The 22,077-nt window shown below is 33.5% G+C and overlaps 14 non-coding genes across 14 annotated transcripts; 9 read left to right on the top strand and 5 right to left on the bottom strand.

Moving 5' to 3' along the window:
• The first annotated feature begins 1,277 nt into the window (after positions 1-1,277).
• TRNAQ-CUG (transfer RNA glutamine (anticodon CUG)) lies at positions 1,278-1,349 on the top strand. The gene has a single exon. It is a non-coding gene; the product is annotated as a tRNA-Gln (tRNA).
• A 2,445-nt stretch (positions 1,350-3,794) lies between these two features.
• On the top strand, positions 3,795-3,866 carry TRNAQ-CUG (transfer RNA glutamine (anticodon CUG)). Its single transcript has one exon. It is a non-coding gene; the product is annotated as a tRNA-Gln (tRNA).
• Positions 3,867-4,691: 825 nt separating this feature from the next.
• Positions 4,692-4,763, bottom strand: TRNAQ-UUG (transfer RNA glutamine (anticodon UUG)). The gene has a single exon. It is a non-coding gene; the product is annotated as a tRNA-Gln (tRNA).
• Positions 4,764-6,310: 1,547 nt separating this feature from the next.
• TRNAQ-CUG (transfer RNA glutamine (anticodon CUG)) lies at positions 6,311-6,382 on the top strand. Its single transcript has one exon. It is a non-coding gene; the product is annotated as a tRNA-Gln (tRNA).
• Positions 6,383-8,827: 2,445 nt separating this feature from the next.
• Positions 8,828-8,899, top strand: TRNAQ-CUG (transfer RNA glutamine (anticodon CUG)). Its single transcript has one exon. It is a non-coding gene; the product is annotated as a tRNA-Gln (tRNA).
• A 2,445-nt stretch (positions 8,900-11,344) lies between these two features.
• Positions 11,345-11,416, top strand: TRNAQ-CUG (transfer RNA glutamine (anticodon CUG)). The gene has a single exon. It is a non-coding gene; the product is annotated as a tRNA-Gln (tRNA).
• Positions 11,417-12,241: 825 nt separating this feature from the next.
• TRNAQ-UUG (transfer RNA glutamine (anticodon UUG)) lies at positions 12,242-12,313 on the bottom strand. Its single transcript has one exon. It is a non-coding gene; the product is annotated as a tRNA-Gln (tRNA).
• Positions 12,314-13,860: 1,547 nt separating this feature from the next.
• On the top strand, positions 13,861-13,932 carry TRNAQ-CUG (transfer RNA glutamine (anticodon CUG)). The gene has a single exon. It is a non-coding gene; the product is annotated as a tRNA-Gln (tRNA).
• Positions 13,933-14,757: 825 nt separating this feature from the next.
• On the bottom strand, positions 14,758-14,829 carry TRNAQ-UUG (transfer RNA glutamine (anticodon UUG)). The gene has a single exon. It is a non-coding gene; the product is annotated as a tRNA-Gln (tRNA).
• A 1,548-nt stretch (positions 14,830-16,377) lies between these two features.
• TRNAQ-CUG (transfer RNA glutamine (anticodon CUG)) lies at positions 16,378-16,449 on the top strand. Its single transcript has one exon. It is a non-coding gene; the product is annotated as a tRNA-Gln (tRNA).
• An 825-nt stretch (positions 16,450-17,274) lies between these two features.
• On the bottom strand, positions 17,275-17,346 carry TRNAQ-UUG (transfer RNA glutamine (anticodon UUG)). The gene has a single exon. It is a non-coding gene; the product is annotated as a tRNA-Gln (tRNA).
• A 1,548-nt stretch (positions 17,347-18,894) lies between these two features.
• TRNAQ-CUG (transfer RNA glutamine (anticodon CUG)) lies at positions 18,895-18,966 on the top strand. The gene has a single exon. It is a non-coding gene; the product is annotated as a tRNA-Gln (tRNA).
• Positions 18,967-19,791: 825 nt separating this feature from the next.
• Positions 19,792-19,863, bottom strand: TRNAQ-UUG (transfer RNA glutamine (anticodon UUG)). Its single transcript has one exon. It is a non-coding gene; the product is annotated as a tRNA-Gln (tRNA).
• A 1,548-nt stretch (positions 19,864-21,411) lies between these two features.
• TRNAQ-CUG (transfer RNA glutamine (anticodon CUG)) lies at positions 21,412-21,483 on the top strand. Its single transcript has one exon. It is a non-coding gene; the product is annotated as a tRNA-Gln (tRNA).
• The last annotated feature ends 594 nt before the right edge of the window (positions 21,484-22,077 follow it).

Raw genomic sequence — 22,077 nt, 5'->3', positions numbered from 1 at the left:
GGTACGGGAGGGTGGATGGTGTCGTGGTTAGCACTCTGGACTCTGAAAACAGGGATCTGAGTACAAATTTCAGTGGGACTTATCTGAACATTACAATTTTCTTTTCCATTCAGTTCTTAGAAGTTTTATTTGGAACAATATCACATTTACTTATAAACATGTAAAAATCAACCTGTACATATGTATCTCTGTATATATAGCTATATGTCTCTGTATATTTATAGGAACATATAAACATATAGATTATAAAAATAAATATAATTAGTGGAGGTGAAAATCATGAACAGTTGTTGCCTCTCAGCATTTGAAACATGAGTTTCTACTTCTTTCTCTTTTATATGTCCTGAAATTGAGATAGTCACTTTTTACTCATTATTGATCCAACAATACAGTTGATGTATACAAAGCATATCATATGATTTGTGAATAAAGTTCAAAAATGAGAATTTGATCAGTACCTGTCATGCCTCCGACCAAAAGCTTATATTTTACGATTGGAGATCAACTGTTGTAAATCAGCATGAAAAACATTTTCTTTTCACGATTTCCATACTAATATAAAACAACATTTTTACTAGCTGAATGACATCATCATTTGGGTTCCTCTATGTTTGATTGAAGAAAACTTCTCATTCAAAATGTGCTATTTTCGCCTTATCAATAGTGGGAAAGCTTAAAAAAGTGAGGCTGTGAATCACCCGTCTGAAATGCGTTTGAGAAAATCAGGATATGATTTTATAATGGCTAACTACTTTGTAAAGAAATTTGATGTCAAAGTATTGTAAAGTTTGTATTGATGTAAGTTGTTCAAGCTGATGGACATTTTGAAAGCATTCAATAATTGACTCTTTCAACCTACTGGTGTTGGATTTGAGCTATCAATGAACAAAGATGAAGAAATGGAAAAGATCAAGAGTAATAAAAAAAGTCCCTCCAAGGTTTCAAATCGGATCATTGGATGCAAAGTCCAAATTGCCAACCATTGCTCTATCGAGCCACCCATGCAGGAGACAGAGACATTGCTTCAGTAGTCTGGAAATGTAGACTGTTTTATTATGCTACAGGCAAAGATGAACATTGTGATATAACTTTTATATTCAGATAAACATTTGAATATTTAACACTTTTATAGAGAATATAGCTGAAAAGAATCAAATCACATTAAATCTCTATCCACTATGACCATTCAAATGAGATATCTTTTTATCAATATAAGAGAAGGACATCACTGATGCGCTCTCTTTTGTCTCAATGGAAAAGGCACTCTTGTGTGAGAGGGTTCCATGGTGTAATGGTTAGCACTCTGGACTCTGAATCCAGCGATCCGAGTTCAAATCTCGGTGGGACCTACTACAATTATGAGATTCACTGTTTAACTCATTTTTTAGAATTTGGTCTAGAAAAAACCTAATATCAATGTTTTATACTGATGCGTATGAACGCATAAGTATGTATAGATGCATACATAGCTTTATCCATCTAGATAGCTGTTAGACAATATGAACATATCAATTATTCATAAACATAAATATTGAAGCTGAACCTAGAAACTGTTCTTTCACATCCACATTGTAAACATGAGTTTATTTTCCTTTCTCATCTATATGGCCAGTAATGAGATAGTTCATTTTTGCTGATTTCTTAGCTGACAACATGCTGGACTTACACAGTGCATTTCATTGTGAATTTCTTTGAAAGTGAATTTCAGATTCACACCTTTGACATGTCTTTCAAAAGATTCAACTTTATTGGTTGTGGAATTACTGTTGAAAATCAGTGTGTAAAATCTTTGTACGTCTGAATTTCAAGATTATTATTCAAACTGCACATCTTCGGTCCCCGTAATACAAAGTTTGACTCCTCAAGTTTTGTTTTAATGAATGCTTTGCAATTAAAAAGTTCCTTGTTCCCCTTATCAATAACAGTAAGATTTTAAAAAGTAATGTCGTGCATCAAGCCCCTGTGATGAGTTTGAGAAACCAGAGTGAGTTTGTAAAATCTCTCATTATTTTGAGCCATTTAGTTTCCAGGTATTGTAAAAATTCTATTATTTGCTCACATCTAGTAAACTTTTAGAGTATAATCAATAAATTAATTTTTCACCCTACCGGTATTAGATATGTGATATTAATGAATACACTTGAAAGAAAATGATTTGGTCAAGAGTCATAAAATGGTCCCACCGAGATTTGAACTCGGATCATTGGATTCAAAGTCCAAAGTGCTAACCATTACACCATGGAATCTCCCATGTGAAAGGAGTGCAAACTGCTGCAGCAATGTGGAAATGTCAAAGTTTTTAATATTCTACTGTCAAAGAGAAACTAAATTGGATTGCTTTCCTATTCTGGTAAACTTTTGCATATTGAACTATGTTGGGGAAGGATGTTGCCCAAAAGACTCCAATAACGTTATAACTCTGTTGAACAGTGGTTTTTATGCGAGATAATATTTTTCAATGAAAGATAAGTTGCCCCCTGAGGCAAATCTCTTCTGTCAAAATGGAAAGCTCACCCTGGTACGGGAGGGTGGATGGTGTCGTGGTTAGCACTCTGGACTCTGAAAACAGGGATCTGAGTACAAATTTCAGTGGGACTTATCTGAACATTACAATTTTCTTTTCCATTCAGTTCTTAGAAGTTTTATTTGGAACAATATCACATTTACTTATAAACATGTAAAAATCAACCTGTACATATGTATCTCTGTATATATAGCTATATGTCTCTGTATATTTATAGGAACATATAAACATATAGATTATAAAAATAAATATAATTAGTGGAGGTGAAAATCATGAACAGTTGTTGCCTCTCAGCATTTGAAACATGAGTTTCTACTTCTTTCTCTTTTATATGTCCTGAAATTGAGATAGTCACTTTTTACTCATTATTGATCCAACAATACAGTTGATGTATACAAAGCATATCATATGATTTGTGAATAAAGTTCAAAAATGAGAATTTGATCAGTACCTGTCATGCCTCCGACCAAAAGCTTATATTTTACGATTGGAGATCAACTGTTGTAAATCAGCATGAAAAACATTTTCTTTTCATGATTTCCATACTAATATAAAACAACATTTTTACTAGCTGAATGAGATCATCATTTGGGTTCCTCTATGTTTGATTGAAGAAAACTTCTCATTCAAAATGTGCTATTTTCGCCTTATCAATAGTGGGAAAGCTTAAAAAAGTGAGGCTGTGAATCACCCGTCTGAAATGCGTTTGAGAAAATCAGGATATGATTTTATAATGGCTAACTACTTTGTAAAGAAATTTGATGTCAAAGTATTGTAAAGTTTGTATTGATGTAAGTTGTTCAAGCTGATGGACATTTTGAAAGCATTCAATAATTGACTCTTTCAACCTACTGGTGTTGGATTTGAGCTATCAATGAACAAAGATGAAGAAATGGAAAAGATCAAGAGTAATAAAAAAAGTCCCTCCAAGGTTTCAAATCGGATCATTGGATGCAAAGTCCAAATTGCCAACCATTGCTCTATCGAGCCACCCATGCAGGAGACAGAGACATTGCTTCAGTAGTCTGGAAATGTAGACTGTTTTATTATGCTACAGGCAAAGATGAACATTGTGATATAACTTTTATATTCAGATAAACATTTGAATATTTAACACTTTTATAGAGAATATAGCTGAAAAGAATCAAATCACATTAAATCTCTATCCACTATGACCATTCAAATGAGATATCTTTTTATCAATATAAGAGAAGGACATCACTGATGCGCTCTCTTTTGTCTCAATGGAAAAGGCACTCTTGTGTGAGAGGGTCCCATGGTGTAATGGTTAGCACTCTGGACTCTGAATCCAGCGATCCGAGTTCAAATCTCGGTGGGACCTACTATAATTATGAGATTCACTGTTTAACTCATTTTTTAGAATTTGGTCTAGAAAAAACCTAATATCAATGTTTTATACTGATGCGTATGAACGCAGAAGTATGTATAGATGCATACATAGCTTTATCCATCTAGATAGCTGTTAGACAATATGAACATATCAATTATTCATAAACATAAATATTGAAGCTGAACCTAGAAACTGTTCTTTCACATCCACATTGTAAACATGAGTTTATTTTCCTTTCTCATCTATATGGCCAGTAATGAGATAGTTCATTTTTGCTGATTTCTTAGCTGACAACATGCTGGACTTACACAGTGCATTTCATTGTGAATTTCTTTGAAAGTGAATTTCAGATTCCCACCTTTGACATGTCTTTCAAAAGATTCAACTTTATTGGTTGTGGATTTACTGTTGAAAATCAGTGTGTAAAATCTTTGTACGTCTGAATTTCAAGATTATTATTCAAACTGCACATCTTCGGTCCCCGTAATACAAAGTTTGACTCCTCAAGTTTTGTTTTAATGAATGCTTTGCAATTAAAAAGTTCCTTGTTCCCCTTATCAATAACAGTAAGATTTTAAAAAGTAATGTCGTGCATCAAGCCCCTGTGATGAGTTTGAGAAACCAGAGTGAGTTTGTAAAATCTCTCATTATTTTGAGCCATTTAGTTTCCAGGTATTGTAAAAATTCTATTATTTGCTCACATCTAGTAAACTTTTAGAGTATAATCAATAAATTAATTTTTCACCCTACCGGTATTAGATATGTGATATAAATGAATACACTTGAAAGAAAATGATTTGGTCAAGAGTCATAAAATGGTCCCACCGAGATTTGAACTCGGATCATTGGATTCAAAGTCCAAAGTGCTAACCATTACACCATGGAACCTCCCATGTGAAAGGAGTGCAAACTGCTGCAGCAATGTGGAAATGTCAAAGTTTTTAATATTCTACTGTCAAAGAGAAACTAAATTGGATTGCTTTCCTATTCTGGTAAACTTTTGCATATTGAACTATGTTGGGGAAGGATGTTGCCCAAAAGACTCCAATAACGTTATAACTCTGTTGAACAGTGGTTTTTATGTGAGATAATATTTTTCAATGAAAGATAAGTTGCCCCCTGAGGCAAATCTCTTCTGTCAAAATGGAAAGCTCACCCTGGTACGGGAGGGTGGATGGTGTCGTGGTTAGCACTCTGGACTCTGAAAACAGGGATCTGAGTACAAATTTCAGTGGGACTTATCTGAACATTACAATTTTCTTTTCCATTCAGTGCTTAGAAGTTTTATTTGGAACAATATCACATTTACTTATAAACATGTAAAAATCAACCTGTACATATGTATCTCTGTATATATAGCTATATGTCTCTGTATATTTATAGGAACATATAAACATATAGATTATAAAAATAAATATAATTAGTGGAGGTGAAAATCATGAACAGTTGTTGCCTCTCAGCATTTGAAACATGAGTTTCTACTTCTTTCTCTTTTATATGTCCTGAAATTGAGATAGTCACTTTTTACTCATTATTGATCCAACAATACAGTTGATGTATACAAAGCATATCATATGATTTGTGAATAAAGTTCAAAAATGAGAATTTGATCAGTACCTGTCATGCCTCCGACCAAAAGCTTATATTTTACGATTGAGATCAACTGTTGTAAATCAGCATGAAAAACATTTTCTTTTCACGATTTCCATACTAATATAAAACAACATTTTTACTAGCTGAATGAGATCATCATTTGGGTTCCTCTATGTTTGATTGAAGAAAACTTCTCATTCAAAATGTGCTATTTTCGCCTTATCAATAGTGGGAAAGCTTAAAAAAGTGAGGCTGTGAATCACCCGTCTGAAATGCGTTTGAGAAAATCAGGATATGATTTTATAATGGCTAACTACTTTGTGAAGAAATTTGATGTCAAAGTATTGTAAAGTTTGTATTGATGTAAGTTGTTCAAGCTGATGGACATTTTGAAAGCATTCAATAATTGACTCTTTCAACCTACTGGTGTTGGATTTGAGCTATCAATGAACAAAGATGAAGAAATGGAAAAGATCAAGAGTAATAAAAAAAGTCCCTCCAAGGTTTCAAATCGGATCATTGGATGCAAAGTCCAAATTGCCAACCATTGCTCTATCGAGCCACCCATGCAGGAGACAGAGACATTGCTTCAGTAGTCTGGAAATGTAGACTGTTTTATTATGCTACAGGCAAAGATGAACATTGTGATATAACTTTTATATTCAGATAAACATTTGAATATTTAACACTTTTATAGAGAATATAGCTGAAAAGAATCAAATCACATTAAATCTCTATCCACTATGACCATTCAAATGAGATATCTTTTTATCAATATAAGAGAAGGACATCACTGATGCGCTCTCTTTTGTCTCAATGGAAAAGGCACTCTTGTGTGAGAGGGTCCCATGGTGTAATGGTTAGCACTCTGGACTCTGAATCCAGCGATCCGAGTTCAAATCTCGGTGGGACCTACTATAATTATGAGATTCACTGTTTAACTCATTTTTTAGAATTTGGTCTAGAAAAAACCTAATATCAATGTTTTATACTGATGCGTATGAACGCAGAAGTATGTATAGATGCATACATAGCTTTATCCATCTAGATAGCTGTTAGACAATATGAACATATCAATTATTCATAAACATAAATATTGAAGCTGAACCTAGAAACTGTTCTTTCACATCCACATTGTAAACATGAGTTTATTTTCCTTTCTCATCTATATGGCCAGTAATGAGATAGTTCATTTTTGCTGATTTCTTAGCTGACAACATGCTGGACTTACACAGTGCATTTCATTGTGAATTTCTTTGAAAGTGAATTTCAGATTCACACCTTTGACATGTCTTTCAAAAGATTCAACTTTATTGGTTGTGGATTTACTGTTGAAAATCAGTGTGTAAAATCTTTGTACGTCTGAATTTCAAGATTATTATTCAAACTGCACATCTTCGGTCCCCGTAATACAAAGTTTGACTCCTCAAGTTTTGTTTTAATGAATGCTTTGCAATTAAAAAGTTCCTTGTTCCCCTTATCAATAACAGTAAGATTTTAAAAAGTAATGTCGTGCATCAAGCCCCTGTGATGAGTTTGAGAAACCAGAGTGAGTTTGTAAAATCTCTCATTATTTTGAGCCATTTAGTTTCCAGGTATTGTAAAAATTCTAATATTTGCTCACATCTAGTAAACTTTTAGAGTATAATCAATAAATTAATTTTTCACCCTACCGGTATTAGATATGTGATATTAATGAATACACTTGAAAGAAAATGATTTGGTCAAGAGTCATAAAATGGTCCCACCGAGATTTGAACTCGGATCATTGGATTCAAAGTCCAAAGTGCTAACCATTACACCATGGAATCTCCCATGTGAAAGGAGTGCAAACTGCTGCAGCAATGTGGAAATGTCAAAGTTTTTAATATTCTACTGTCAAAGAGAAACTAAATTGGATTGCTTTCCTATTCTGGTAAACTTTTGCATATTGAACTATGTTGGGGAAGGATGTTGCCCAAAAGACTCCAATAACGTTATAACTCTGTTGAACAGTGGTTTTTATGCGAGATAATATTTTTCAATGAAAGATAAGTTGCCCCCTGAGGCAAATCTCTTCTGTCAAAATGGAAAGCTCACCCTGGTACGGGAGGGTGGATGGTGTCGTGGTTAGCACTCTGGACTCTGAAAACAGGGATCTGAGTACAAATTTCAGTGGGACTTATCTGAACATTACAATTTTCTTTTCCATTCAGTTCTTAGAAGTTTTATTTGGAACAATATCACATTTACTTATAAACATGTAAAAATCAACCTGTACATATGTATCTCTGTATATATAGCTATATGTCTCTGTATATTTATAGGAACATATAAACATATAGATTATAAAAATAAATATAATTAGTGGAGGTGAAAATCATGAACAGTTGTTGCCTCTCAGCATTTGAAACATGAGTTTCTACTTCTTTCTCTTTTATATGTCCTGAAATTGAGATAGTCACTTTTTACTCATTATTGATCCAACAATACAGTTGATGTATACAAAGCATATCATATGATTTGTGAATAAAGTTCAAAAATGAGAATTTGATCAGTACCTGTCATGCCTCCGACCAAAAGCTTATATTTTACGATTGGAGATCAACTGTTGTAAATCAGCATGAAAAACATTTTCTTTTCACGATTTCCATACTAATATAAAACAACATTTTTACTAGCTGAATGACATCATCATTTGGGTTCCTCTATGTTTGATTGAAGAAAACTTCTCATTCAAAATGTGCTATTTTCGCCTTATCAATAGTGGGAAAGCTTAAAAAAGTGAGGCTGTGAATCACCCGTCTGAAATGCGTTTGAGAAAATCAGGATATGATTTTATAATGGCTAACTACTTTGTAAAGAAATTTGATGTCAAAGTATTGTAAAGTTTGTATTGATGTAAGTTGTTCAAGCTGATGGACATTTTGAAAGCATTCAATAATTGACTCTTTCAACCTACTGGTGTTGGATTTGAGCTATCAATGAACAAAGATGAAGAAATGGAAAAGATCAAGAGTAATAAAAAAAGTCCCTCCAAGGTTTCAAATCGGATCATTGGATGCAAAGTCCAAATTGCCAACCATTGCTCTATCGAGCCACCCATGCAGGAGACAGAGACATTGCTTCAGTAGTCTGGAAATGTAGACTGTTTTATTATGCTACAGGCAAAGATGAACATTGTGATATAACTTTTATATTCAGATAAACATTTGAATATTTAACACTTTTATAGAGAATATAGCTGAAAAGAATCAAATCACATTAAATCTCTATCCACTATGACCATTCAAATGAGATATCTTTTTATCAATATAAGAGAAGGACATCACTGATGCGCTCTCTTTTGTCTCAATGGAAAAGGCACTCTTGTGTGAGAGGGTTCCATGGTGTAATGGTTAGCACTCTGGACTCTGAATCCAGCGATCCGAGTTCAAATCTCGGTGGGACCTACTACAATTATGAGATTCACTGTTTAACTCATTTTTTAGAATTTGGTCTAGAAAAAACCTAATATCAATGTTTTATACTGATGCGTATGAACGCATAAGTATGTATAGATGCATACATAGCTTTATCCATCTAGATAGCTGTTAGACAATATGAACATATCAATTATTCATAAACATAAATATTGAAGCTGAACCTAGAAACTGTTCTTTCACATCCACATTGTAAACATGAGTTTATTTTCCTTTCTCATCTATATGGCCAGTAATGAGATAGTTCATTTTTGCTGATTTCTTAGCTGACAACATGCTGGACTTACACAGTGCATTTCATTGTGAATTTCTTTGAAAGTGAATTTCAGATTCACACCTTTGACATGTCTTTCAAAAGATTCAACTTTATTGGTTGTGGAATTACTGTTGAAAATCAGTGTGTAAAATCTTTGTACGTCTGAATTTCAAGATTATTATTCAAACTGCACATCTTCGGTCCCCGTAATACAAAGTTTGACTCCTCAAGTTTTGTTTTAATGAATGCTTTGCAATTAAAAAGTTCCTTGTTCCCCTTATCAATAACAGTAAGATTTTAAAAAGTAATGTCGTGCATCAAGCCCCTGTGATGAGTTTGAGAAACCAGAGTGAGTTTGTAAAATCTCTCATTATTTTGAGCCATTTAGTTTCCAGGTATTGTAAAAATTCTATTATTTGCTCACATCTAGTAAACTTTTAGAGTATAATCAATAAATTAATTTTTCACCCTACCGGTATTAGATATGTGATATTAATGAATACACTTGAAAGAAAATGATTTGGTCAAGAGTCATAAAATGGTCCCACCGAGATTTGAACTCGGATCATTGGATTCAAAGTCCAAAGTGCTAACCATTACACCATGGAATCTCCCATGTGAAAGGAGTGCAAACTGCTGCAGCAATGTGGAAATGTCAAAGTTTTTAATATTCTACTGTCAAAGAGAAACTAAATTGGATTGCTTTCCTATTCTGGTAAACTTTTGCATATTGAACTATGTTGGGGAAGGATGTTGCCCAAAAGACTCCAATAACGTTATAACTCTGTTGAACAGTGGTTTTTATGCGAGATAATATTTTTCAATGAAAGATAAGTTGCCCCCTGAGGCAAATCTCTTCTGTCAAAATGGAAAGCTCACCCTGGTACGGGAGGGTGGATGGTGTCGTGGTTAGCACTCTGGACTCTGAAAACAGGGATCTGAGTACAAATTTCAGTGGGACTTATCTGAACATTACAATTTTCTTTTCCATTCAGTTCTTAGAAGTTTTATTTGGAACAATATCACATTTACTTATAAACATGTAAAAATCAACCTGTACATATGTATCTCTGTATATATAGCTATATGTCTCTGTATATTTATAGGAACATATAAACATATAGATTATAAAAATAAATATAATTAGTGGAGGTGAAAATCATGAACAGTTGTTGCCTCTCAGCATTTGAAACATGAGTTTCTACTTCTTTCTCTTTTATATGTCCTGAAATTGAGATAGTCACTTTTTACTCATTATTGATCCAACAATACAGTTGATGTATACAAAGCATATCATATGATTTGTGAATAAAGTTCAAAAATGAGAATTTGATCAGTACCTGTCATGCCTCCGACCAAAAGCTTATATTTTACGATTGGAGATCAACTGTTGTAAATCAGCATGAAAAACATTTTCTTTTCATGATTTCCATACTAATATAAAACAACATTTTTACTAGCTGAATGAGATCATCATTTGGGTTCCTCTATGTTTGATTGAAGAAAACTTCTCATTCAAAATGTGCTATTTTCGCCTTATCAATAGTGGGAAAGCTTAAAAAAGTGAGGCTGTGAATCACCCGTCTGAAATGCGTTTGAGAAAATCAGGATATGATTTTATAATGGCTAACTACTTTGTAAAGAAATTTGATGTCAAAGTATTGTAAAGTTTGTATTGATGTAAGTTGTTCAAGCTGATGGACATTTTGAAAGCATTCAATAATTGACTCTTTCAACCTACTGGTGTTGGATTTGAGCTATCAATGAACAAAGATGAAGAAATGGAAAAGATCAAGAGTAATAAAAAAAGTCCCTCCAAGGTTTCAAATCGGATCATTGGATGCAAAGTCCAAATTGCCAACCATTGCTCTATCGAGCCACCCATGCAGGAGACAGAGACATTGCTTCAGTAGTCTGGAAATGTAGACTGTTTTATTATGCTACAGGCAAAGATGAACATTGTGATATAACTTTTATATTCAGATAAACATTTGAATATTTAACACTTTTATAGAGAATATAGCTGAAAAGAATCAAATCACATTAAATCTCTATCCACTATGACCATTCAAATGAGATATCTTTTTATCAATATAAGAGAAGGACATCACTGATGCGCTCTCTTTTGTCTCAATGGAAAAGGCACTCTTGTGTGAGAGGGTCCCATGGTGTAATGGTTAGCACTCTGGACTCTGAATCCAGCGATCCGAGTTCAAATCTCGGTGGGACCTACTATAATTATGAGATTCACTGTTTAACTCATTTTTTAGAATTTGGTCTAGAAAAAACCTAATATCAATGTTTTATACTGATGCGTATGAACGCAGAAGTATGTATAGATGCATACATAGCTTTATCCATCTAGATAGCTGTTAGACAATATGAACATATCAATTATTCATAAACATAAATATTGAAGCTGAACCTAGAAACTGTTCTTTCACATCCACATTGTAAACATGAGTTTATTTTCCTTTCTCATCTATATGGCCAGTAATGAGATAGTTCATTTTTGCTGATTTCTTAGCTGACAACATGCTGGACTTACACAGTGCATTTCATTGTGAATTTCTTTGAAAGTGAATTTCAGATTCCCACCTTTGACATGTCTTTCAAAAGATTCAACTTTATTGGTTGTGGATTTACTGTTGAAAATCAGTGTGTAAAATCTTTGTACGTCTGAATTTCAAGATTATTATTCAAACTGCACATCTTCGGTCCCCGTAATACAAAGTTTGACTCCTCAAGTTTTGTTTTAATGAATGCTTTGCAATTAAAAAGTTCCTTGTTCCCCTTATCAATAACAGTAAGATTTTAAAAAGTAATGTCGTGCATCAAGCCCCTGTGATGAGTTTGAGAAACCAGAGTGAGTTTGTAAAATCTCTCATTATTTTGAGCCATTTAGTTTCCAGGTATTGTAAAAATTCTATTATTTGCTCACATCTAGTAAACTTTTAGAGTATAATCAATAAATTAATTTTTCACCCTACCGGTATTAGATATGTGATATAAATGAATACACTTGAAAGAAAATGATTTGGTCAAGAGTCATAAAATGGTCCCACCGAGATTTGAACTCGGATCATTGGATTCAAAGTCCAAAGTGCTAACCATTACACCATGGAACCTCCCATGTGAAAGGAGTGCAAACTGCTGCAGCAATGTGGAAATGTCAAAGTTTTTAATATTCTACTGTCAAAGAGAAACTAAATTGGATTGCTTTCCTATTCTGGTAAACTTTTGCATATTGAACTATGTTGGGGAAGGATGTTGCCCAAAAGACTCCAATAACGTTATAACTCTGTTGAACAGTGGTTTTTATGTGAGATAATATTTTTCAATGAAAGATAAGTTGCCCCCTGAGGCAAATCTCTTCTGTCAAAATGGAAAGCTCACCCTGGTACGGGAGGGTGGATGGTGTCGTGGTTAGCACTCTGGACTCTGAAAACAGGGATCTGAGTACAAATTTCAGTGGGACTTATCTGAACATTACAATTTTCTTTTCCATTCAGTGCTTAGAAGTTTTATTTGGAACAATATCACATTTACTTATAAACATGTAAAAATCAACCTGTACATATGTATCTCTGTATATATAGCTATATGTCTCTGTATATTTATAGGAACATATAAACATATAGATTATAAAAATAAATATAATTAGTGGAGGTGAAAATCATGAACAGTTGTTGCCTCTCAGCATTTGAAACATGAGTTTCTACTTCTTTCTCTTTTATATGTCCTGAAATTGAGATAGTCACTTTTTACTCATTATTGATCCAACAATACAGTTGATGTATACAAAGCATATCATATGATTTGTGAATAAAGTTCAAAAATGAGAATTTGATCAGTACCTGTCATGCCTCCGACCAAAAGCTTATATTTTACGATTGAGATCAACTGTTGTAAATCAGCATGAAAAACATTTTCTTTTCACGATTTCCATACTAATATAAAACAACATTTTTACTAGCTGAATGAGATCATCATTTGGGTTCCTCTATGTTTGATTGAAGAAAACTTCTCATTCAAAATGTGCTATTTTCGCCTTATCAATAGTGGGAAAGCTTAAAAAAGTGAGGCTGTGAATCACCCGTCTGAAATGCGTTTGAGAAAATCAGGATATGATTTTATAATGGCTAACTACTTTGTGAAGAAATTTGATGTCAAAGTATTGTAAAGTTTGTATTGATGTAAGTTGTTCAAGCTGATGGACATTTTGAAAGCATTCAATAATTGACTCTTTCAACCTACTGGTGTTGGATTTGAGCTATCAATGAACAAAGATGAAGAAATGGAAAAGATCAAGAGTAATAAAAAAAGTCCCTCCAAGGTTTCAAATCGGATCATTGGATGCAAAGTCCAAATTGCCAACCATTGCTCTATCGAGCCACCCATGCAGGAGACAGAGACATTGCTTCAGTAGTCTGGAAATGTAGACTGTTTTATTATGCTACAGGCAAAGATGAACATTGTGATATAACTTTTATATTCAGATAAACATTTGAATATTTAACACTTTTATAGAGAATATAGCTGAAAAGAATCAAATCACATTAAATCTCTATCCACTATGACCATTCAAATGAGATATCTTTTTATCAATATAAGAGAAGGACATCACTGATGCGCTCTCTTTTGTCTCAATGGAAAAGGCACTCTTGTGTGAGAGGGTTCCATGGTGTAATGGTTAGCACTCTGGACTCTGAATCCAGCGATCTGAGTTCAAATCTCGGTGGGACCTACTACAATTATGAGATTCACTGTTTAACTCATTTTTTAGAATTTGGTCTAGAAAAAACCTAATATCAATGTTTTATACTGATGCGTATGAACGCATAAGTATGTATAGATGCATACATAGCTTTATCCATCTAGATAGCTGTTAGACAATATGAACATATCAATTATTCATAAACATAAATATTGAAGCTGAACCTAGAAACTGTTCTTTCACATCCACATTGTAAACATGAGTTTATTTTCCTTTCTCATCTATATGGCCAGTAATGAGATAGTTCATTTTTGCTGATTTCTTAGCTGACAACATGCTGGACTTACACAGTGCATTTCATTGTGAATTTCTTTGAAAGTGAATTTCAGATTCACACCTTTGACATGTCTTTCAAAAGATTCAACTTTATTGGTTGTGGATTTACTGTTGAAAATCAGTGTGTAAAATCTTTGTACGTCTGAATTTCAAGATTATTATTCAAACTGCACATCTTCGGTCCCCGTAATACAAAGTTTGACTCCTCAAGTTTTGTTTTAATGAATGCTTTGCAATTAAAAAGTTCCTTGTTCCCCTTATCAATAACAGTAAGATTTTAAAAAGTAATGTCGTGCATCAAGCCCCTGTGATGAGTTTGAGAAACCAGAGTGAGTTTGTAAAATCTCTCATTATTTTGAGCCATTTAGTTTCCAGGTATTGTAAAAATTCTATTATTTGCTCACATCTAGTAAACTTTTAGAGTATAATCAATAAATTAATTTTTCACCCTACCGGTATTAGATATGTGATATTAATGAATACACTTGAAAGAAAATGATTTGGTCAAGAGTCATAAAATGGTCCCACCGAGATTTGAACTCGGATCATTGGATTCAAAGTCCAAAGTGCTAACCATTACACCATGGAACCTCCCATGTGAAAGGAGTGCAAACTGCTGCAGCAATGTGGAAATGTCAAAGTTTTTAACATTCTACTGTCAAAGAGAAACTGAATTGGATTGCTTTCCTATTCTGGTAAACTTTTGCATATTGAACTATGTTGGGGAAGGATGTTGCCCAAAAGACTCACATAACGTTATAACTCTGTTGAACAGTGGTTTTTATGTGAGATAATATTTTTCAATGAAAGATAAGTTGCCCCCTGAGGCAAATCTCTTCTGTCAAAATGGAAAGCTCACCCTGGTACGGGAGGGTGGATGGTGTCGTGGTTAGCACTCTGGACTCTGAAAACAGGGATCTGAGTACAAATTTCAGTGGGACTTATCTGAACATTACAATTTTCTTTTCCATTCAGTTCTTAGAAGTTTTATTTGGAACAATATCACATTTACTTATAAACATGTAAAAATCAACCTGTACATATGTATCTCTGTATATATAGCTATATGTCTCTGTATATTTATAGGAACATATAAACATATAGATTATAAAAATAAATATAATTAGTGGAGGTGAAAATCATGAACAGTTGTTGCCTCTCAGCATTTGAAACATGAGTTTCTACTTCTTTCTCTTTTATATGTCCTGAAATTGAGATAGTCACTTTTTACTCATTATTGATCCAACAATACAGTTGATGTATACAAAGCATATCATATGATTTGTGAATGAAGTTCAAAAATGAGAATTTGATCAGTACCTGTCATGCCTCCGACCAAAAGCTTATATTTTACTATTGGAGATCAACTGTTGTAAATCAGCATGAAAAACATTTTCTTTTCACGATTTCCATACTAATATAAAACAACATTTTTACTAGCTGAATGAGATCATCATTTGGGTTCCTCTATGTCTGATTGAAGAAAACTTCTCATTCAAAATGTGCTATTTTCGCCTTATCAATAGCGGGAAAGATTAAAAAAGTGATGCTGTGAATCACCCGTCTGAAATGCGTTTGAGAAAATCAGGATATGATTTTATAATGGCTAACTACTTTGTGAAGAAATTTGATGTCAAAGTATTGTAAAGTTTGTATTGATGTAACTTGTTCAAGCTGATGGACATTTTGAAAGCATTCAATAATTGACTCTTTCAACCTACTGGTGTTGGATTTGAGCTATCAATGAACAAAGATGAAGAAATGGAAAAGCTCAAGAGTAATAAAAAAAGTCCCTCCAAGGTTTCAAATCGGATCATTCGATGCAAAGTCCAAATTGCCAACCATTGCTCTATCGAGCCACCCATGCAGGAGACAGAGACATTGCTTCAGTAGTCTGGAAATGTAGACTGTTTTATTATGCTACAGGCAAAGATGAACATTGTGATATAACTTTTATATTCAGATAAACATTTGAATATTTAACACTTTTATAGAGAATATAGCTGAAAAGAATCAAATCACATTAAAGCTCTATCCACTATGACCATTCAAATGAGATATCTTTTTATCAATATAAGAGAAGGACATCACTGATGCGCTCTCTTTTGTCTCAATGGAAAAGGCACTCTTGTGTGAGAGGGTTCCATGGTGTAATGGTTAGCACTCTGGACTCTGAATCCAGCGATCCGAGTTCAAATCTCGGTGGGACCTACTACAATTATGAGATTCACTGTTTAACTCATTTTTTAGAATTTGGTCTAGAAAAAACATAATATCAATGTTTTATACTGATGCGTATGAACGCATAAGTATGTATAGATGCATACATAGCTTTATCCATCTAGATAGCTGCTAGACAATATGAACATATCAATTATTCATAAACATAAATATTGAAGCTGAACCTAGAAACTGTTCTTTCACATCCACATTGTAAACATGAGTTTATTTTCCTTTCTCATCTATATGGCCAGTAATGAGATAGTTCATTTTTGCTGATTTCTTAGCTGACAACATGCTGGACTTACACAGTGCATTTCATTGTGAATTTCTTTGAAAGTGAATTTCAGATTCACACCTTTGACATGTCTTTCAAAAGATTCAACTTTATTGGTTGTGGATTTACTGTTGAAAATCAGTGTGTAAAATCTTTGTACGTCTGAATTTCAAGATTATTATTCAAACTGCACATCTTCGGTCCCCGTAATACAAAGTTTGACTCCTCAAGTTTTGTTTTAATGAATGCTTTGCAATTAAAAAGTTCCTTGTTCCCCTTATCAATAACAGTAAGATTTTAAAAAGTAATGTCGTGCATCAAGCCCCTGTGATGAGTTTGAGAAACCAGAGTGAGTTTGTAAAATCTCTCATTATTTTGAGCCATTTAGTTTCCAGGTATTGTAAAAATTCTATTATTTGCTCACATCTAGTAAACTTTTAGAGTATAATCAATAAATTAATTTTTCACCCTACCGGTATTAGATATGTGATATTAATGAATACACTTGAAAGAAAATGATTTGGTCAAGAGTCATAAAATGGTCCCACCGAGATTTGAACTCGGATCATTGGATTCAAAGTCCAAAGTGCTAACCATTACACCATGGAACCTCCCATGTGAAAGGAGTGCAAACTGCTGCAGCAATGTGGAAATGTCAAAGTTTTTAACATTCTACTGTCAAAGAGAAACTGAATTGGATTGCTTTCCTATTCTGGTAAACTTTTGCATATTGAACTATGTTGGGGAAGGATGTTGCCCAAAAGACTCACATAACGTTATAACTCTGTTGAACAGTGGTTTTTATGTGAGATAATATTTTTCAATGAAAGATAAGTTGCCCCCTGAGGCAAATCTCTTCTGTCAAAATGGAAAGCTCACCCTGGTACGGGAGGGTGGATGGTGTCGTGGTTAGCACTCTGGACTCTGAAAACAGGGATCTGAGTACAAATTTCAGTGGGACTTATCTGAACATTACAATTTTCTTTTCCATTCAGTTCTTAGAAGTTTTATTTGGAACAATATCACATTTACTTATAAACATGTAAAAATCAACCTGTACATATGTATCTCTGTATATATAGCTATATGTCTCTGTATATTTATAGGAACATATAAACATATAGATTATAAAAATAAATATAATTAGTGGAGGTGAAAATCATGAACAGTTGTTGCCTCTCAGCATTTGAAACATGAGTTTCTACTTCTTTCTCTTTTATATGTCCTGAAATTGAGATAGTCACTTTTTACTCATTATTGATCCAACAATACAGTTGATGTATACAAAGCATATCATATGATTTGTGAATAAAGTTCAAAAATGACAATTTGATCAGTACCTGTCATGCCTCCGACCAAAAGCTTATATTTTACGATTGGAGATCAACTGTTGTAAATCAGCATGAAAAACATTTTCTTTTCACGATTTCCATACTAATATAAAACAACATTTTTACTAGCTGAATGAGATCATCATTTGGGTTCCTCTATGTTTGATTGAAGAAAACTTCTCATTCAAAATGTGCTATTTTCGCCTTATCAATAGTGGGAAAGCTTAAAAAAGTGAGGCTGTGAATCACCCGTCTGAAATGCGTTTGAGAAAATCAGGATATGATTTTATAATGGCTAACTACTTTGTGAAGAAATTTGATGTCAAAGTATTGTAAAGTTTGTATTGATGTAAGTTGTTCAAGCTGATGGACATTTTGAAAGCATTCAATAATTGACTCTTTCAACCTACTGGTGTTGGATTTGAGCTATCAATGAACAAAGATGAAGAAATGGAAAAGCTCAAGAGTAATAAAAAAAGTCCCTCCAAGGTTTCAAATCGGATCAGTGGATGCAAAGTCCAAATTGCCAACCATTGCTCTATCGAGCCACCCATGCAGGAGACAGAGACATTGCTTCAGTAGTCTGGAAATGTAGACTGTTTTATTATGCTACAGGCAAAGATGAACATTGTGATATAACTTTTATATTCAGATAAACATTTGAATATTTAACACTTTTATAGAGAATATAGCTGAAAAGAATCAAATCACATTAAATCTCTATCCACTATGACCATTCAAATGAGATATCTTTTTATCAATATAAGAGAAGGACATCACTGATGCGCTCTCTTTTGTCTCAATGGAAAAGGCACTCTTGTGTGAGAGGGTTCCATGGTGTAATGGTTAGCACTCTGGACTCTGAATCCAGCGATCCGAGTTCAAATCTCGGTGGGACCTACTACAATTATGAGATTCACTGTTTAACTCATTTTTTAGAATTTGGTCTAGAAAAAACCTAATATCAATGTTTTATACTGATGCGTATGAACGCATAAGTATGTATAGATGCATACATAGCTTTATCCATCTAGATAGCTGTTAGACAATATGAACATATCAATTATTCATAAACATAAATATTGAAGCTGAACCTAGAAACTGTTCTTTCACATCCACATTGTAAACATGAGTTTATTTTCCTTTCTCATCTATATGGCCAGTAATGAGATAGTTCATTTTTGCTGATTTCTTAGCTGACAACATGCTGGACTTACACAGTGCATTTCATTGTGAATTTCTTTGAAAGTGAATTTCAGATTCACACCTTTGACATGTCTTTCAAAAGATTCAACTTTATTGGTTGTGGATTTACTGTTGAAAATCAGTGTGTAAAATCTTTGTACGTCTGAATTTCAAGATTATTATTCAAACTGCACATCTTCGGTCCCCGTAATACAAAGTTTGACTCCTCAAGTTTTGTTTTAATGAATGCTTTGCAATTAAAAAGTTCCTTGTTCCCCTTATCAATAACAGTAAGATTTTAAAAAGTAATGTCGTGCATCAAGCCCCTGTGATGAGTTTGAGAAACCAGAGTGAGTTTGTAAAATCTCTCATTATTTTGAGCCATTTAGTTTCCAGGTATTGTAAAAATTCTATTATTTGCTCACATCTAGTAAACTTTTAGAGTATAATCAATAAATTAATTTTTCACCCTACCGGTATTAGATATGTGATATTAATGAATACACTTAAAAGAAAATGATTTGGTCAAGAGTCATAAAATGGTCCCACCGAGATTTGAACTCGGATCATTGGATTCAAAGTCCAAAGTGCTAACCATTACACCATGGAACCTCCCATGTGAAAGGAGTGCAAACTGCTGCAGCAATGTGGAAATGTCAAAGTTTTTAACATTCTACTGTCAAAGAGAAACTGAATTGGATTGCTTTCCTATTCTGGTAAACTTTTGCATATTGAACTATGTTGGGGAAGGATGTTGCCCAAAAGACTCACATAACGTTATAACTCTGTTGAACAGTGGTTTTTATGTGAGATAATATTTTTCAATGAAAGATAAGTTGCCCCCTGAGGCAAATCTCTTCTGTCAAAATGGAAAGCTCACCCTGGTACGGGAGGGTGGATGGTGTCGTGGTTAGCACTCTGGACTCTGAAAACAGGGATCTGAGTACAAATTTCAGTGGGACTTATCTGAACATTACAATTTTCTTTTCCATTCAGTTCTTAGAAGTTTTATTTGGAACAATATCACATTTACTTATAAACATGTAAAAATCAACCTGTACATATGTATCTCTGTATATATAGCTATATGTCTCTGTATATTTATAGGAACATATAAACATATAGATTATAAAAATAAATATAATTAGTGGAGGTGAAAATCATGAACAGTTGTTGCCTCTCAGCATTTGAAACATGAGTTTCTACTTCTTTCTCTTTTATATGTCCTGAAATTGAGATAGTCACTTTTTACTCATTATTGATCCAACAATACAGTTGATGTATACAAAGCATATCATATGATTTGTGAATAAAGTTCAAAAATGAGAATTTGATCAGTACCTGTCATGCCTCCGACCAAAAGCTTATATTTTACGATTGGAGATCAACTGTTGTAAATCAGCATGAAAAACATTTTCTTTTCACGATTTCCATACTAATATAAAACAACATTTTTACTAGCTGAATGAGATCATCATTTGGGTTCCTCTATGTTTGATTGAAGAAAACTTCTCATTCAAAATGTTCTATTTTCGCCTTATCAATAGCGGGAAAGCTTAAAAAAGTGAGGCTGTGAATCACCCGTCTGAAATGCGTTTGAGAAAATCAGGATATGATTTTATAATGGCTAACTACTTTGTGAAGAAATTTGATGTCAAAGTATTGTAAAGTTTGTATTGATGTAAGTTGTTCAAGCTGATGGACATTTTGAAAGCATTCAATAATTGACTCTTTCAACCTACTGGTGTTGGATTTGAGCTATCAATGAACAAAGATGAAGAAATGGAAAAGCTCAAGAGTAATAAAAAAAGTCCCTCCAAGGTTTCAAATCGGATCATTGGATGCAAAGTCCAAATTGCCAACCATTGCTCTATCGAGCCACCCATGCAGGAGACAGAGACATTGCTTCAGTAGTCTGGAAATGTAGACTGTTTTATTATGCTACAGGCAAAGATGAACATTGTGATATAACTTTTATATTCAGATAAACATTTGAATATTTAACACTTTTATAGAGAATATAGCTGAAAAGAATCAAATCACATTAAATCTCTATCCACTATGACCATTCAAATGAGATATCTTTTTATCAATATAAGAGAAGGACATCACTGATGCGCTCTCTTTTGTCTCAATGGAAAAGGCACTCTTGTGTGAGAGGGTTCCATGGTGTAATGGTTAGCACTCTGGACTCTGAATCCAGCGATCCGAGTTCAAATCTCGGTGGGACCTACTACAATTATGAGATTCACTGTTTAACTCATTTTTTAGAATTTGGTCTAGAAAAAACCTAATATCAATGTTTTATACTGATGCGTATGAACGCATAAGTATGTATAGATGCATACATAGCTTTATCCATCTAGATAGCTGCTAGACAATATGAACATATCAATTATTCATAAACATAAATATTGAAGCTGAACCTAGAAACTGTTCTTTCACATCCACATTGTAAACATGAGTTTATTTTCCTTTCTCATCTATATGGCCAGTAATGAGATAGTTCATTTTTGCTGATTTCTTAGCTGACAACATGCTGGACTTACACAGTGCATTTCATTGTGAATTTCTTTGAAAGTGAATTTCAGATTCACACCTTTGACATGTCTTTCAAAAGATTCAACTTTATTGGTTGTGGATTTACTGTTGAAAATCAGTGTGTAAAATCTTTGTACGTCTGAATTTCAAGATTATTATTCAAACTGCACATCTTCGGTCCCCGTAATACAAAGTTTGACTCCTCAAGTTTTGTTTTAATGAATGCTTTGCAATTAAAAAGTTCCTTGTTCCCCTTATCAATAACAGTAAGATTTTAAAAAGTAA

Source organism: Triturus cristatus, chromosome 5_2 (assembly GCF_964204655.1).
Source record: "Triturus cristatus chromosome 5_2, aTriCri1.1, whole genome shotgun sequence".
NCBI lineage: Eukaryota > Metazoa > Chordata > Amphibia > Caudata > Salamandridae > Triturus > Triturus cristatus.
This window is presented reverse-complemented; position numbering and strand designations above follow the sequence as displayed.